Source organism: Buteo buteo, chromosome 1 (assembly GCF_964188355.1).
Source record: "Buteo buteo chromosome 1, bButBut1.hap1.1, whole genome shotgun sequence".
NCBI lineage: Eukaryota > Metazoa > Chordata > Aves > Accipitriformes > Accipitridae > Buteo > Buteo buteo.
Window position 1 is genome coordinate 36,211,510 of NC_134171.1, and position 15,277 is coordinate 36,226,786.

The window sequence follows — 15,277 nt, forward strand, 5'->3', positions numbered from 1 at the left end:
CTCTGCCTGAAAAAATGAATTACCCCATACTAATGTCTCTGTCTGGCAGGGAACAACTGTTCAAAGAAAAACAAAACCTGCAACAAGAAGCAAAGCAAACAAGCAACAGCTTGGTGGTTTCTGGTTTGGTTTTTTTTCACTGGTTACTGCTGGTACCTCAGACTAGCTCTTTGGTCCTTCTGCTCCAAGCCACACTGGCTGCCATTGCTGGGCTGCGTTCTCCCAAACGCTGTATGTGCCGTACTTCTACCACTGAAGAATGCAGCACAACAACAACCTGCATTTGCACAAGAATCATCGATTTCCTCAAGTCTGATTCATGCTCAGTTTTGTCTTTACAATAGCTGGGCTGGAAAATGCAAAACCACCGACACTTCTAAATAAATACATGAGTATGTAGCTTAAAATGTTAACTTTGTCTACTGGAAGGTTACGACCAGGGACTGCTGTTAAAACTCCAGCAGATAAACTCCTTTGTCAGCACAAACACGGTTGGTGCTGGGAATGCTTTCAATTTGGACAAGGCCTAATTTAGTCAGTACTATTATCACTGAGGTAAATGTGCCCTTCCTATGCTAAGGTAGCTTAAACCCACCACGTGCATCTCTCCTTACAGCCCTATAACCAAATACTGGAAGGTACAATCAAATGTGTGGTTTGTCCTTTCCATTTGCTGGGTGACCCAGTGTGGGATCTGGGACATCACTGAAGCACTGCTTTGTGCCATATACCTGTAAGAACTGCAAGAATTTGAAAGTACTGTGCTTTAATAGTCTTTTTCTATAAAAGCTAGCCTCCTAACACCAACTACTTGATGTAGTCTCACTAATATAAAGAAATTCTGGATGGTTAATGGTGTGAATGCCTAAGGGGTGAAATGGCATCCTCTTTGCTAATTGCAGAGGGAATGAACGAAGGGACAAGATAGGCCAGTGTAGTAAGAATAACAAGTCATTGACACTTCAGGAAAAACTGTAATGTTAATGTTTTAGTCAAAAAGTAGAGAAGTGTTGATATCCAGGTAAACCAAATATATTCAAATCTGCCAAGTTCGCTGAAATCCTGCCTATGCTATTTAAGCAACAGACTGAAGGAATTTTTTTGAGCTTCCTTGTATACACCCCTATAAATTCATGAAGGAGACCCCACAGGACTAGGTGGTGCTTTGTCTTTATGGCCAGAGGAAAAGAGACCTGGGGAATTAGAGGCCAGTCAGTTTAATATCTGGGAAGAGACCAGGACAAATCAATTAAAAGCCTCAGATATTCACAGACTCTTCTAGAAAATCATGTATGAAACCAACTTCCCTGCATCTTGATTTCTATTACAATTTTCTTCTAATGCTATGACATGGCAGCTGTGTTAGCAGACTAAGAAAAGTCTGTGTCAGTCCACATGAAGTCAAGTTTGTTGCATAGTTGTGCTACATTACAGATAATAGGTAACATAACCAGAGCGTCCCTAAAAAACAGTAGATTCCAGTGCCTACCCTGCAGCAAGCTGTGCATTTGCTGTTGAGGCAAAGGCCTCTTAAAACAAGAAAGCCCATAAGACACCAGCAAGCCAAGGAGACCGAGGTATGAGCAGTTCAGAGTAATGTTCTATATCCAAAACTAAGCGAAGGGTCACCCTAGCAGGTTTAATATTGTCACCCGTGCCAAAGCAAAGCATGTTGTCATTCTGCGATGCCTGGTATTTACTAGTTGCTTTTAAATGCTGATGTACAGAACCCCAAAGGGAGCACGAGGTGCTTCCTGTGCATTTGAAAAAGCAACGCATGAGCCAATGGGAAGCTAGAAACATGAAGTCAGCAGCTCTAGAAGGACCTTAGGTCATTGCTAAGTATATTCCCTTACAGCATTTATAGTTACATGGTGAAACCCGGCCTTTGCTCCTGTTAACAGCAAGCTCCATTGAAGTCAACAGGTCCCACAGTATTGGTAATACAGTTTCTATGTTAGCTTGAAAAGAAAACTGCACAAGAGAGAAGCACTGAAGCAACTGAATGTCCAGTTTGGGTTGATTTTATTATATTGACAAGTACGAGTGCAGGCAAAGACCAGAAACCACTTCTTTAACTGCTCCCACTAGTATCTGCACAGCAGATACTTCCCTTCTCTAGTACCTAACTGGCAAGTTAGATTAAAGTCAAACTGTATGTGGCTCCAAAGCTGCAAAAGCATACTGAAAGGGCCAATAATTCAATTTTTGAACATGTTTGCACAGCAGAACCCTTTGTTAATCCAACAAATATCAGACCAAGACCTGAATCCACCCACTTCATAGAGCAGGGAACTTGCCAGACCAACATGTAGAAATTGGTACCTCATCCATACACAGTATGCAGGGAAGATGAATTTGATAAGACTTTCTTCTGCAACTCTACAGGTAACCAACATCATGTTATTTATTTGACTGGATGCAAAAAATGCCATTTTACTTTTATCCTCCCCGCTCTGGCCAGATAGTTAAGTTCCTAAGTCCTAACTAAAAGTTGCCCAATAGATTCTGTTATTCTCATCAATATAGTGAAGTTACATTCCTTTGAAAATTAAAAATATTTTTACATATACCTATGCAGAATATGACAGAGATCCACTGAAAAGGAAACAAAACAATGAATGAATTCCTGCTTGCACTACCCTGAGTCAGATACTATTTAGGCCAAAGAAAGTGATACTGGTGACATATAGGCTCTCATTCATGTATTTTGTGTCACCTCTGAAACATGAAAAGAATAACAGAAGTTTCTAGGTTAATATGCAGTTACGAAGCCAGGGAAGAGCCTGAACAATCCTGCAGGTACAATTTTTAGCATAATCCTGCTGGTTGGTTACACTGTGCACCTGCACCCAAAATTCCCAGTTCCCGTTTCATTTGCATCCATGTGAATCCCATATATAAAGCATTACAGATTTATGCCTTCTAGTATTTAACTTCTGTTTCCAGAGTCATAGAGAAGGAGCAAAGTTCTGTGTTAACAGACTACTTAATATTACCAGAAAGTAGAAAGCATTCTTAGTATAAAATAGCTCCAATGCCTATAATAACCATCTCGTAGCAATTTTTTGAGCAGCCTTTGTACAGCGATGTCACATCTAATTACAGATCGGGTCCACAGAGGGTTCCGCTTCAGCAGAATGGCATTACATCACAAGTGACACCGGGGGGGCAAGGGGGAAATGTTGACTGACAACCAGAAATGCGTTGCTAGGCTTATGCTCAGTACAGATACTCACACCTCAAAAATTTATGTTTCTTGCTGCCAACACAAACTTGGAAGCCTTTATTTCATCACCCACATACATGCATAGCAAAGTAATCCTCCTACATTTTCCATCCATCGAGAAATCAGTAAACCACTTTAAAAAATACCCCAAGAATAATGTAATTATTTATTCTACCAGTGAAGAATTACCAGAGAGTTACACAAAGTGACTCTTGATACTTCCCTCCAAAAAGGAGGATACACACTTCTCTGTCACAAGCCACTGTTCCCCTTTGCAAGAAAGGGTCCTGTATTCACATGGGTCCACTTTGGGTGCCTAGTTCTAGGTCCAACTGATTTGAACAGTAGTTGGCTATTTAAATATCTTAAAGGATCTGGTCCTTTATGACTTTTTTGGTTGTCTTACATTAAAATAAAATGCTTCCATTTTATTTCAAGACTTTCTACAAGTGCCACTTCAGAACCAAGGAAACAGACTGTCATGTTAAAATAATAATCAAACCTTCAGTCATTTGCATCAAGGGTTTTTTTTCTTGACACAGAGTTAAGCATACAACTGAAACCAGCACTGCAGACGGGGAACACCAAAGAGACTGAACATGTCGTTCTAAGTGGGTCATCATGCTGCTTCTGTCACTGTGATTTGCTAGATAAACTCTGAGCATGCAATGACCCAACTCATGCTTCCCTGGGTCAACGCTCCAAACTGTAATGTGAAACATGTACAAATACTGGCTGGCTTAAGACCCGCTAAAGGCTTTTCTTACACTACCACAGATTCATCTGTTATAGACAGGGTTTTTTTTCACATGTAACTGGAAATATTTGAACAGGTGAGAATCAACCCCTCCCTCCTTAAACCATAAAAGAGAACAAATGAACGTGTCCACTACATCTGAGGTAGTAGAGGGCAAAACTTATATGCCATGGAAGAGTTCTAGGAACTATTTATAGATTCACTTCATCTGCTCCTGCAGCCAACTCCGAGGTACAAGGCACAAAGCAGCACTACACACAATCTGAAGCAGAAAGTATGAAAGCCATATGCAATCAAAACCACAGGGAAACATCTAGGACACATAAAAAAACGCTCTGCTAGCCACCAATCCATACCTATGTGCTGAAGCAAGCAGACTGCTATAGAGGGGTAAAAAATTTTTGTACCTACCATTTAAGGAGCTATAAAGAAGAGTGGTCAGAGAAAGAAACTGGCCCAAACCTACATCAGTCTCAGATAACACTTTCTGATCATCACAGTGTTAATTACAAAACTGCTGGGTTTTAATCTGCTACAGAAAAGTAACATTTCAGTAGCACACATCACTGATAAATGGTAGCATCCTGAAACTACTGTTTACTATCCAAACCCTCTCCATTTCTTGCAACACACTCTTCCTTTGTTTGTCTATGTCACTGCATGGTCATAAACAGTACAGGCTTTGAGACAGGAATCGGCCTTCTGCAGCTTATTTGTACAACACTCATGCTAAGAGGTCCTTGGTCCTTTAAGGTCTTAACCATTGCCTTAATACAGGGGGGAAAAAAATCACTAGATTAAAATGAATTGTGTCACTTACAGACACATATTCACAGGCACATCCTGTACCTCGGATACAGAAACAGCAGATGTTTCAGAAATATAGGTTAAGTTAGTCTCCCACCTCCCCACCCCCCAAAAAAACCCAAACCAACCCCCCAGTAAAACCCATAACCAGAGAGGCAGGGTGATTACTGGTGGAGAAAGAGCAATCCATTTGGGACATCAGAGGCAGACAAGACCAGGGAGAGCTGTTTCAGGCCCTGGAAACATTGGCCTACTTCATGGAGCCATCCTTGCCAACCTCCTTCCTTCACCACACACACCCTGTGCTTCCACAAATGATACCTCCCCAGGACAGCCTTACAAAAGGCAACTGTTAAAGTCAGACCAGGCTAGGAAGAGAAAAGAGCAGTATCAACAGGGGAAGATAGAAACTGCTACAGCAAGCTCGGCAGGAGTCGAGCCATTTCTGAAATTCTCCAGGCTCCGTGGGCCTCTGACTGCCCGCCCCGAAGGGCCACCTGTCCTGCTTTTCCCTCCTGTTCTACCACTCTTCTCTTCTGTCAGCCCCAGAGGCGAGAGGACTGCTGAAGGAAAGGCAGCTAGCCATGGAAGTACGGAACATTTCACAACTGAAAACCACTGCAATTCTGGTTTATCCCATTCAAGGTCTTGCGCTCTGGCTCTTGCCGTAACATTATGAGAGGTCTACCAAAAGCATTACTTGTGGCATCTTGGTCATCATTACTGAAAATCCAGAATTTCCGAAGACAGAAGAGGTCTCCTGCATCAGGCCATAAAATGGATGCTGGCTAACAGCTCCCACAGCACGTAACTACGGTGTTGGTTAGAGAGTCCCGAGTTTAAACATCCTGACATTCCCTCACCTGAAGAGACTTTGGCAAGTTACTTTTAAGCTCTGGCAAGTGCGAAATAGAAATAGCCAAAGTGCAACAGACAGGCAAAAGAAAAACTCAAGCTTCAGGGAGACTCTTTTTGTTTTCTGAATGTTTTTTTTGTTTTCAGTATGTTTTTTGTTTTCAGTTTTTTTGGTGCGGCTGGCGGGGGGGGGTAAGGATTGTAAGCAAGACAGTTTCCAGATCTTTATTTCCAGAGAGATTTTTGTTGGGAGAGGTTTAGTCACATTTCAAAGCACTAGCTGTATATACCATGATTTACTGGTCTTCACATTGTAGATAGAGGATTATCCTTTGAAAAACTGTGGAGGGATTACACTCAAATTCCGGCCTGCATTTGTATGGTACTAGAAAACTTCAAGAGCAAAAGTTCCCAACTATGGTATGAATTATAACAACTCCCCACATGCTAGAGTATAGCAATAGTGGATGTATGAATACCAGCTTTAAGTCTGTTTGTGTATATGCATATCTGCCAGTTTTCACATTGACCATTTCAGATCGAGTAATTACACATCAATAAAACTGAGAAGTTTGTCCTAGTTATGTTTCTGCTGGTTTTGTCCCTGATGCAGTTGGATACTTTCTCAACACAGCCAACTTTTGCAAATGTTTTCTTAAACCTGTGCACTTACTCCTACATTCACTAAACAAAAGCAAGCAAAAAGGTGTGAAATGCATAATTATATACTTCCATTCAGTGTTTTCTTTTGCTGTTAAGAAACTAATTCATGGCCATGAACAAGCTGATAGTGTCCTCTTAACAAGCAGAAAGAAATCAAAATTGTAACAAGGAAAATACTTAAAGTATAAGCTAAATTTAAGTGTTACGCCCGAGTAACTACAGTGTGCGTCAGGACCCTAGGATCCAGCTTTGTGGCTAGCTACATTCTGAAGCTGCTGATCTCTGGCTCCGAGCCCACCTTATACTTAAAACAGAATACCATATTTGTCTTTCAGCTGTTGCCGTTTGTAATGACCCAATAAACATGGCTAACTCTTCCATAGCAACTGCTGTTAAAATGCTAAACCCAAGCCACAAGGTTAAAGAAAAATAGATATTGAATACAGTACTTTATAGAACACAAGGCGACGATTGTGGCCTTACATGTGATCTCATCATTTGTTTGTGTATGAAGTCTCATCTCTTGGGAGACGACAAAATAGATCAAGGTATTGATCTAAAAATTTGACACATGCTTTGGAGAAACCCTGGACTGCTCTGCACTTAGAAAAATCCATGTATTCTTTCAGGTTTAAGGCAGAATAAACTTTTTTTATTGTTATTCCTGCTAAGCTTCCCAGATAGAGGTTTTGGGTCAGTAGACTAATACAAAACAATTGTAAATAGCTGTTACTAAAGGTATCTTTCTCTCACACACAGAAATGCGCACAAACACAGAGACAGCAGTTGACATAAAAACCTGTCAACTTCAGTGATATAGAATAAGCCACCATGGACCACACTCCAAGTCCTTACGGCCTCCTATTGCCTACATGCCTCCAAAAACCTGCAGCAAGCCCAAGGGAAACACCAAGCACACACTCTCAATGGCATTCATGCTGTGGGAGTACAGTTGTGTATAAGCACTTTGCTCTGTTCTGCTAAATCTGAAGAGCCCTATCAAAGAGCACTATTTTACAGCTGAGGATGAAGGTATAGACTAAAAAGAACTGCTTAGAATGAAAACTGAGACAAACTTCAGAAGAAGCCCCAGACAGGATGGGCAGCTTTGCCTCCTACCTTATTCTGTCTTCCATAAAGCTACTTTGTAGATAGCAGTAGCATCCCCAGACTTTTATTATCTTTTATTTACAATAGAAGGCATTCTCGATAAGTCAAAAGTAGGATAACAATTCTAAAATTATAGACAGGAAAAGAAAAAAAAGAAATCTGCTTTAAAGATCATCTAGAGGAAGGCTAAAGCTTAGACCAGGAATAAAGTACAAATCACAACCATACAAACATGAGTGTTTTCTTTACCAAGAAATCACTGTTCTTTTCTTGACACTTCAATTCAGATCTTTTTCCAGATATAAACTTTCACTGACAAAAATAAACTAGAAGGGAGAAAACATACACACACACAAGTGTTTCCATGGGGAGAGACATACTTACACTACACACAGGATCTTGAGCTGACAGTTTTACCACTCCAAGAAGAGTAATCTTTCTCTTATCATCCGGTAAAGGCTAGAAGAAATGTTAATCTCTTCAAAAAGCAGGTTTTCCTAAAGTAGCACTGCTACTACCTCTGCCTGACAGGTTTCTCTAGTCGCACAAATGATACTACGGGTCTGTCTTAAAGTCTTGAACTTAGCAAAATTCTCTGAAATTTTTGTCACGTCAAGTGCTGCTAAATAAAATCACCTCCTTCTCCAGTAGCAGCATAGGTAATCTCCACACAAACATTCCTTTTCCTGTAATTTACCTTTTATCTTGATTAGTTAAGGAGTAGAAGAAGGCTAATTCTGCAGGGCTTGTAGTCACTCCACATTAAAAATCACACTTTTACAATTACAGCATATTTTCCTATAAACTAACATAGCAGGGACATACCACAGCATTCTGTACCAGTTTTAGTCTCTGAATAGTGTGGATACAGTAATTCACATCCCATGACTGAGACTTGGATAGCAATGACAAAACACATGTCCAGAAAGAAAGGATGCAATCAATGTCTAAGCAAGATGTCCACAGCAGAAGCTAACTGGGTCACATCTGAAACACAGTCAGCCAACAGCTTCTAAGGACCTAAAATTACTGTTATTTTCTGAATTACAAGTTAACATGTCCCCTCAGAAGGACTGATGTTACCTCCACCACTTCCACTGCCCGTGTCCCTAATCCTGATCACCTTACATCCTCCAGGAGGATGGCCGGATAGCCTCTTCTCTTCTGTGCATTGCCAATACTTGATTTGTATCATGTAACCCAGCACAAGAAAAGATGTATGGTTAGCTACTACTGGCATACCAAAAGCACTCATACATTTATTTTGGCCTACACAGACACAGCCACCCCTCCCATTTTCAGCCCATGCACCCAGGAAAAGCATAACAATAGTTGATGCTCTACAGTCTCTGCCCTCCCAAGATGTCTAGGGTGGAGAAACTACCCCAAGTACTGCAAAGTGTCTCAGACAAACAGTAATACAGCCACCGAAAAGCACTCCTGCTTCTACCAGGGCCCACAGGCAAGGCAGCAACATCTGCTTGTTAGTGGTATATGGGGCAATAAGCTGTCAGAACACACATTCATGCCTCTTTGTAGCCACTACCAGAGAAAAGCTCATCTGTAAGAATCATCACCAGCTACTGGTAATATCTAGTGGTAATGTTCACATTTTACCCCTATGGTTTGGAAAGAACACGAGATAAGTCTCTTGATCCCACTTGATCTCTTCACCATTCCTTTAATAAATATGATAAGCTTTTCTCCGGAAAAGACAAGGAGGTTAAAGTTTCCATGTAGTAAAAAAGGATTAAGCAATAGCTAAATGCATACAATCACAGATTAAATCAAGAAATAGGACTAATTATTGTAGAAATACAAAATGAGACTTTGCTTTTATTAGAGGCAATGCTGAGTGTCTGAAGAGTTATGTTAATGGTTCTTGTAGATACGTGTCATTACACACCTAATGAAGTATTTCCACCATTTCCTGAATGCTGCTCTATAATACGTATTATGAAAGAGATTTCATAAATCTAACAATTTCTATGCATTATTTGTTCAGGTAATGTTGAATGGCAAGCACTTCAGAGAGTTGTTTAACAGATATATTGTTAAACATATTGTTTAAAATTTTATATTATTTTAAATTATATTGTTTAAAAAATTATGTAAGTGTCAGCATGCTAATTTATGAAGCATACTGGACTTACCTGCTGGCACAGAGCCTTGCTAACTTCATTCCAACTTTACTCTTTTGGAATGAGCTTATTCAGTTTCCAGTGCCAAAAACGGGCTTTAACTTTAAACCAAATAAGGCATCAGCTTGCCAAATTTGGAGGTGACGTTTGACTGTAGCTATTAAAGGGAGCAGAACTACTGATGAGTGAATGAGCTGAAAAGAAAAAACACTCCTTCCTCACAGTTAGCTTTAACATTCTCCATCAGAACTTATACAGGCTGTCAGAACAGAAGGGCAAACCCTTTTCCATACACAACAGGAAAACACATCCTCTCAGAAAACCTTCAACTCTCATAAAAGTAATTAAGCATGAAATTTGAGAAGTACAGCAATTAAGCACAAGAATTGCTTTGCAACTTAGTTTTTGGCTAGGAACCACAATTAAAACATGAGCTGTCATTACATCAGGCTCACAAAGAAACCAATAAAGGACAACAAATTCCTTCCCTAGTCACAATAATATCTAACCCCTGTAAAATAGGCAAAGGCACAGTAGAAATACTATGACAGAAGCAACACTTCATGTAACCAATGCACTAATCACAATCTTAGCAACACAGATGGAAAGTCAATACATGTACATGTCAGTTTGCAAACAAGTTACAGACATGAGTTTTCAAAATGAAGGTGAACAGTACCTTCAATACCTTAATGTGACTTAAGCATCTCATTCCATTCATTATGCTCGTTAGATTTTTTTTTGAAACATTAGTCATTATTTTATATATGCCTAACTCCTCCTTTACATTTTTTGAAAATTAAAAGGAAAACAAGAAAATCAGTACACAAAGTCCAGATAAGATGAAAACTCAAATGAAAACAAGACATCTGTAATTAAACAAGTTTGTTTAAAAATAGATTTCAATTTCTACTTCCAACGTACTTAGAAGTTTATGAAACAGTTCTGAAATATACCATTTCAGTAAAAAATTTACTTTCCACTTATTTGCTTGTTAATTGAGATCAGATCCTTAACATAGGCTTTAAAAGACTAAGACCTACTCCCCACTTGCGAAGTAGGAAGCTTCTTGGAGAAGGTGAGAAGGTTCAAGTCTTCAGTTTCTGCAGTATTCTCAGAACAAATTTATCACTCTTGAAAGATTACGAAGGAAAAAAAAAAAAAAAAAAAAGAGAACATTCCTGGCCTCCTGAGCTTGCACACAGAAAATTTAAGATGCTTATCAGCTGCAGTTTGCTACTCAGAACCCAAACAGCAGGGAAAAGTACCAGAGCTATCATTTTCACATAACAGAAAGTTTAAAATGAGAGGACAGCTGACCCAAATCACTGTTTTGAAACAACTACAAAGCTGGGGTAGGTGGGGAGCTGTTCTAGGAACGTCCTTCTCCACCTCCCACGTACTCCCGCCCTGGAAATGTCTAATGCCTGGAGAGGGGTACAGTACCAGAGCCCCACTCCTCCTCTCTCTGCCAGGGGCATGAGAAGAATACCAGAGCTGTTTGTCATACCAGCTAGGAAAAGGAAAGAGGATTTCTCCTTTGCCAGGAAAAACTAAGGGTACTGCTAATTTATCAGACTAACCAAAAGCTGGTATGAAAAGTTCACCAGGATCCAAGTTATTAACCATTCCTGCTCCCTGACTGTGCAATTAGGAAAGGCTTCAAACTGTACAAAAACAGTCATATCTTATGGCTTTGGGAAACTGTTTTAAAATAAGAGCGTTTATTATAAGAATATTTCCCATATACCCATGTATTTTGAAATAGAAAACAGGCTGTGCAGTAGGGAACACTCTGGCCTTTCACCTCTGGAGAACCAGTTTAAGTACATGCTGTTCCACATGTGCAAGTGATTTTCAAGCTTCATTTAGTATCCTAGGCTGTTGCTGTCTGAACTTCACAAACAGTGGCCTAGTCCAGTACAGTTTATCATGACAGAGAGTAAGATCCGAAACAGGACAGGAGGTTTATGGCTTGAAATGCACACTCTGAAGAGGTTTTTCTTTGTTTCTGCCTTTACCAGAGTTTATTCTAGTTCTGCAGCCTGCAGCAGAGCACTCCACGAGTTTACAGAAGGACAAATTGTTTTTAAACATTTGCTACTTATAACTTAGTTTTCAACTCTCAGTCTGCCATATTGTCAGGAAAAGAACATTTCCTTCCATCAAGGCAGGGACACATTGGGAGAGAAAATAGGAAACTGACATCCAGAAGTATTCTGACATGAGTTAGGAAGCGTACCTTTCACTAACTCCAGGGGAAAATAATGCCATGCCACTGGCACAGGAGTTTGTCCAAAGCTAGTGAGGTGGTATGGTATGCAGTGACGAATTTGTGCATCATGCTACTACTCTGATGCCTAATTTGTGCCCCCACCCCCCCAAACCTCAAAACTTGAGTGATATGAATAAAGTTGACCCAGCTTCCCTCTGGGCCCTGGTTCAGTTAAAGAAAAAAAAAAAAGTGGTTGTACTCTTTCTGATTGCATTAGGTAGAAAGATAACATTTGGCACAAAAATCAAATTAAATACCAATATAGAGAGCAAGACCCTGCTTCAAACATGATGGTTAGTAATACTACAAACAAAGAGACTATATTACAGTTCTGAGGAGGCTACTTTATACATAAATTCATAGCACAGCCATTAAATTCAGAGGATGTATATCTGCAGGTACAAAAAGTTGTAAAACCAATGATCTTACAGTACAATAAACCGAGAAAATCTATTAAAAGTAATTGTTTTCTTATATGGAAGCTTCAACAGCACAAGAAAAAAAGAAAACAAAATGTCACACTGCTACATATTTACAAAATTCCATTTTCATAGCTAGAACTATTACAAAAGCCAAGGTGATGAGCAGAGAAAGCTATATGGGTGTGTAGTTTGAAATCTGTACTATCATTATCTTAGAAGACTCACCTTACTCAGTTTCATATTGTTTCATTACAATGAATCCTTAATTTCAAGGTTGCTTATTTAGAAGCTGCTCAGTATGCCTAGCAAAGCCTGTCCCAGGACAGTATTCTTATATATATGATGCCTTAAAACCAGACAGAAGAAAAGAAAATAGCCTTTACTTCACTGATGGGAATATACCTTTATTAAGTGGATAAAAGGCTCTAGCTTCAGTCCAGCTTAGCTCGTCATTTTGGTCTAGTATGAAAAAAACAGAAGTGCTTTAGGGAAGTAAAACAAAAAATGTACATACTCTGTAAATGGGTGAAGGACTTTCTTAAAAGTAGTCACTGAAAAGAAACTAGGAAACGGCTATGTCACAAGTATCAAGTCAACATTGTCTTTCAAATTTTTTTTTTTTTTTTTGAGAATTATAGACTTAAAGCTCAACCCATGATACATCAATAAAACAGGATCTAGAAATTGCTGTCCAGAGCAACAGCACCTTGGAGAGCAAGTCACCCTTCCAGTAAACCAGGCAGAAAAAAAAAAATCTTTGATCCAGAGCTCAGTCTCATATAGCCACATAACTTCCACTGAAATTAAGAGCAATTGCCTGCCTAGAAAAATGTCAAGCCTCCTGTCCCCCTACATGCATCTAACAAGATTAGAAGGGACATATGAGCAGATCCCAGTAATAGTAAAGAGACATGAACAACCTTTACAGACACTTAAGCAATCCCTAGGATTTCTTAAAAAAAAAAAAAAAAAAAGCAAGCCTATGTATTAAGATATAAATCAATAACTTACTAACAGGAATTTGGAAGAAACCTCTCAAGTGAACAAGTTATTATACAAGTATAATTTTTGACACTGGAAACTCAGAGCATGATCATGGGTTTGACCTGATACAAGAATTTCTGTATCTCTGAATCCTTTTCTACTGAAGTGCACTGAAGGATTCACTATTTGAAATTGCCATTACTCAATGAAAAAGAAAACGCAAATTGCACATGAAGGAACTCTTTAAATGAATACATCTAATATGCTATGCATTCCCAGCTGCAAATCAAAAGACATTATGGGATTCAATAGAAAAAAAGAGGGGTAAAAAAGGGTACCAAACATGAGAGTGTTTTCGCTCAAAGCTGGTATCAGGGAGGAAGAGAAAAGGTAAGAAATTGAAGTACTACTTAGTGATAAATTCTGACCTTGGACACACAATGTAATCTGGCAGGATGAACCGCATAGAGCATCAATATATTGAAGGCATATATTGAATCAACCTCAAAACATGTCAGAACATATCAGAGTATATACACTACTCACAGGCAGTGAGAGGATTTTTTTTTCCCTCAACTTCAAAACATACAAAATATTTGAGCTACCAAGATTAAGATAGCCCTGACCTAAACGCCTGCCTTGCATTATTTCTTTAAATGTGCCTATTGTCCTTCACAACACCCCTAATATAAGCTATGCCCCCACAAGCTCACAACAGCTGTCACACTGCAAGCTCTCTGTGATACAGATATGTTTTCTGGTAGTTCACTGTGAAAGAGTTACTACTATTTATTTTATCCCAATCAGGTTGTGAAATATACTCTAATGATAGAGAGGGTCTTTGAAATATTCTGGACAAGAACGCAAATACAAAAACCTATGATGAATGTTACTATCTGCTAGCAAGGCATAAGTAAAGGACAAACACAAGAAAAAAATTCTGAGGCTAACCTTCAGAGTGCTAAAAAAAACAAAAACAAAAACAAAAAAAACACAAAAACAACACAGAAAACCCAAACAAACACTACCAAAACTCTGGATATCTTACTGAGAAGGACTTTAACCATGTATGCATTAGCAGCGGACACAGATAAGGACATTCAATATGTCAGAGTAAGAGGTGGAAGCCAATTTTCTATTGAAATCTACAGATAAATAAATTATCCATACCAGAAATTATATGAATGCTACGAACCTGCATTTTATTCTTCTATCTCACTTACTGCCTCTCTCCAGTCCAGAAACTCTAAGCAGGTGACAGCTAGTAAGAAAGGAAAGTGCACAGAGTGAACAAAAGTGGGTAAATCCTCTGCCATAAGTAACAAAAAAAGTGAAACAAACAAACAAAAAACCCTACCAAAACAAAAATAAGCCCACAAAACACCCCCAGCAAAACCACAACACAAACACCAACCAGAAACTTTCCTCAAAGGTAGAAAAGTTACATGCACTGTTGTTACACCAAAATATATATCCTCATCAGTTTTTATTCTTTCCAAGCTCTCACTGACTTGCTGTTGACTCATTTAGGGAGAGAAAAAAAAAAAAGAAAAAAAAAACCAGACAAAACCCCCCAAAAAACCCACACGCAACACACCACGCTGTCTGATGAGAGCTGTAGATACTGTCCTAGAACAGGCCAAACTTTGGGCAAAGAGATGCTTAAAGGACATTACCCACGCCCATATTAACTTTGCTAATATCACATATAAAGAGAAATCTGTAACATCATGATAAGAAAGTGAGTGAACATGTACACCATCACTGCAAAATTCTCTATCTCTTTCTGAACAAAATGTAAGGGATACAGAAGTCCAAATAAAGCTAATCAAGCTGATGCAAGAAAACCAAAAGGAACGCAAAGTATTTATTCAGTAACACCAACAACCTACAGAAGGTATCTGCAAGTACCTTAAACACAGCTAAGATTTCTACAGGGAGAAGAGACATCATCAACTAATGCTGCATTTCTCTTCCTCAGTATGAGAAATATGCATGACATCAGTCCAGATTTTTCAAGGCATTAGAGTTGAT

At 39.1% G+C, this 15,277-nt stretch overlaps 1 long non-coding RNA gene across 3 annotated transcripts in view; it reads right to left on the minus strand.

The window, feature by feature from the left end:
* Nucleotides 1-15,277, minus strand: part of LOC142030905 (uncharacterized) — a 115,881-nt gene that overhangs the window by 65,909 nt on the left and 34,695 nt on the right. For 2 of the 3 annotated variants that reach the window (XR_012650352.1, XR_012650347.1), the window contains exon 3: nucleotides 14,439-14,504. The exons of the other annotated variant lie outside the window; for it this stretch is intronic. This is a non-coding gene — a long non-coding RNA (uncharacterized LOC142030905). The remainder of the gene's footprint in view (nucleotides 1-14,438; nucleotides 14,505-15,277) is intronic. 3 annotated transcript variants of the gene reach the window in all.